This window comes from Apteryx rowi, unplaced genomic scaffold, assembly GCF_003343035.1.
Source record: "Apteryx rowi isolate R43461 unplaced genomic scaffold, aptRow1 scaffold_166, whole genome shotgun sequence".
NCBI classification, from domain to species: domain Eukaryota; kingdom Metazoa; phylum Chordata; class Aves; order Apterygiformes; family Apterygidae; genus Apteryx; species Apteryx rowi.
Genome location: NW_020447930.1, coordinates 1,728,797 through 1,732,316, shown reverse-complemented (window position 1 = coordinate 1,732,316; position 3,520 = coordinate 1,728,797).

Genomic DNA, 3,520 nt, shown 5'->3' with positions numbered 1-3,520 from the left:
ACAGAATAGAGAAGGAATAATTTTATCCTCATCTTTACACAAAATTCCCACTAATATCTGTGGGATATGAATGTGGGAAATGAGGATAGATTTCAGTCACAGTAGCATGAGTTTTATGTTAATAGAGTTCATATTGTGGAAAGTTTGGGAAAATGAAGTTTTGTTTAAAAAAAAAAAAGTCTTTGGGTAAAGGAAAGAAAAATCAGAAATAAAGAGAGGCTACTATGTTTATTTTATAAGTGTGTGTACACATATATACACACACACAAAACTGCTTATGAATTTGCACTTTCCACAGTATGTAAGAAAATGGTATTTAAGAACACTTCCTTAGTGGTAACTTCTACAAACAGAGCTAATTACTTAATACCAGTTCACAATCAAAGGAGGATTTGGGGCAAAGAAAAGTATCCCAGCAGAGGAATACTAGTCCTTCTGAAATACATGGCAATACCCTAATTGGCTTACAGGGGTAGATTCCCTGCTGTATGCTGTTTTTGCAATTTAACTTTGAAATCTTTCTCATTGCTAGTCACATCACTTCTTTGTTCAAGCACTTACTTCAGTTTTAGCTGGGACTCACCTTATGTAAATGGTCACCTAAATTCTTCTGCATTGATATATTTTACTTTTCAACCTGTCCTAAGACAGGTTCATTCAAGGCTTCCCTTCAGAATTATTAATGAAAAGAAATACAGCCTATTTCAGGGGGTCATATTTTATACATTCATGTTTATATATTTTTAGTTTGCTCAAAGTCCTCTTCTTTGTTGCATACAAACAGCTATATTTTGTTCCTGTCAAAACATCAGCTTGTAGCAAACAGCTTTGGTCCTGAACATGTGCTTCATGTTCATTCTGTAATTTTATGCCATGGTGCTCTTTATTATTCTATATTCTGTCTACTGTGAGCAATATCCTACAAGTCATTGCCAAATTGGGTCAAGCTATGGGCATAATTGTGACAAGAGAAAGAAATCTCTGAAAGAATCCACCTAGTGTTAGCAGATATGATAGGTGAATAATAAACCAAAGCAAGAACTTGGATAACAACATTCGTGCATGTTAGTGTATTGAATGAGTCTGGAAATGTGGAAAATTAGAATGCTCTTGTGCTATTCTGAATTTTGTTTTCTGCAAACCACTTAATCACAAAACTAAGTAATCTGGTTTTGGCAAATGACAATTTAGTGCCCAGTTTTGCACATGAATCTACATACTAAACTCCCATTGATTTTATACCAGACTTCTGGAATGGAATATGAATTTACGATATGTATTGTAACAGTCTTCATGTTAGAAATAATTAATTAATTATCCCCTAGATTCTGATCTATGCCTTAGGGAAATATTTAGATGTGTACTTAACTCTTTCTGATTGATGATGCTACCTAAAATTATCTATGGTCCTTTCTGGATCAGAAATAGATTTCTCAATCAGGACAAATCTTTCATTGAATATACTTCAATTCAAGAAAATAGTAAATGTGGAAAGCTTTGCAGAATTTGCAGATATGGAGATGAAACTCCTAGACGACTGTAACCAGTAACCATTCTGTCATCTTTTGCCCTGACCTTCTATGAATACAATTGGTTATAGGGAAAGACAGTTCTAAACTTGTTTGAACAGGGACCAGAACAGCCACCTGTTTAATTTAGGGCATCTCAACAGCTATCACATATCACATTAATTTCAGAGACCTCAGCTGATGTATTGTGGTAGGCTGTTGAAGCTTCCTCAGAAGAAATCTAACTGCTTTGTGCTGTCTGACATATCAGTTTGTACCAGCTGGTACTAATGACTGGGAAGTGTGAGTTTAGATTTAAGTAACTGCAAATCCTTCTTGCTTGGGTGGAAGATACAACCTTTATAAAAGAAATTCCAAGGTAAATGATTAGATAGTTTTGTTTTAAGTTCATCATGACCTTACTGTTACCAAGAATGTTAAAAACCATGTTTTCCTGTTGCATCATATTTTACTTAATGCATCACCATTCCTTTGCACTCCTTTGCAAACTGTTCTTGCTGAAGTGTCTACTTTCCCCTTCTTACTTAAATTTCAAAACCACCCTCTTTGACCTGTTAGCTGCCATCTGTTGTATTCTTCTTTCTAAAATATCAATCTCCCTTGGTTTCCATCACCTTATTCTTTCTGAGGTATCCTCTTAGTTTTCTGATCATCACTTCAGTAAGTGCTTTACGAGGATCTTCCTTGATATACCTATATACATAACTAAAATAGAGCTGTTCATCCTTAATGTCCATTCCATTACCTCTTTCCCCGGTGTTCCCCTTTGGAGTGTGGACTTACTCAAAGATGCAGCAAACTCATCTCCAAGCTCTCATGACTTTGAATCTTAATTATTCAGTATGCCTTTCTTTGGCTTTAGACATGATCTTGCTTCACTCATAGCCACCCAAAGTACTTCTGCAAAGCTCTTTTTTCTCTATTGCAGGTCTTGATATATCATCTTTTTTCCATTTCCAGAAAGCTTCTCATGTCTTGGTTATATAAGACATCTGGTCAGTATAGCTCAACTACAAGGCAAGGATTGTAAGAGCTGTTTCAATTGTAATGTTTATGACTGGGAGATTATTCTAATCTTGTCATTGGAAAGTAGGGTTATACAAGGTTACTTATAGTCATCATAGTCTTTCTGGAGTTGTGTGGTTGGAGGGTGGTGTCGTATTTCTTTTAGTGCAGTTAAATCACCGGGTTAAAATGCCTCAAATATTGTTTTATCGTTTGGTACTATGCATGAATTTAGTCACTAAGATGCAGACCTATTTTTAGTGGAGTGGTATAATTGGCCAGTAGTGGCTCTGGTAGATATGCAAAATACACTAGAAGTATGTGAGAATGACCACACAGTCAAGACAACAGCTTTGCTAGGTTCAACTTTATCAGCAAGTTTACAGGAAAGCTGCAATGTAGCATTAAATGACATAGCAGGAGAAAACCCGGTATTAAGCTCTTACCATTCTGAGAATGGACTAGGGTGTATCTTGCTCAGTTCACTCTTGCAAGCAAGCCAGTGCCTCCCTTGCATGATCTGGTTGGCCTGCATAAAGTCGATCTTGAAACAGTCTGGTAATTTTTGTGCCCCTGTATTACTTAGCCATAAAAGATCGTCAGACATCTCATGTTTTCTTTTTTTTTTTATGTATGTACATATCTTAGCAATAACATAGAAACTAGTGTTGCATCTTTTTTACAGATGAAAAATGTTGTGAGCGTGAGATTATGGGCTATATGCAGCACATCAGGAAATTTAACTTGGGTCTCCAGAGGTCTAGGCAAGAGCCTTACACATTTCCTCTTCTCTAGCAGATTTTCTTTTCTTCCCTAGCAGACTTTTACTTACCTCTGGAAGATTTTCTGTATCAGTAATTGATATTTACACTTAGGTTTATGCGAGGAAAAAGATCAAATATTTTTATGAGGAAAAGATCAAATATTTTTATTAAGCTTTGTCATCCTGAGTGTGCTTATATAAAGACTCAGCTTAATTCTTTCAG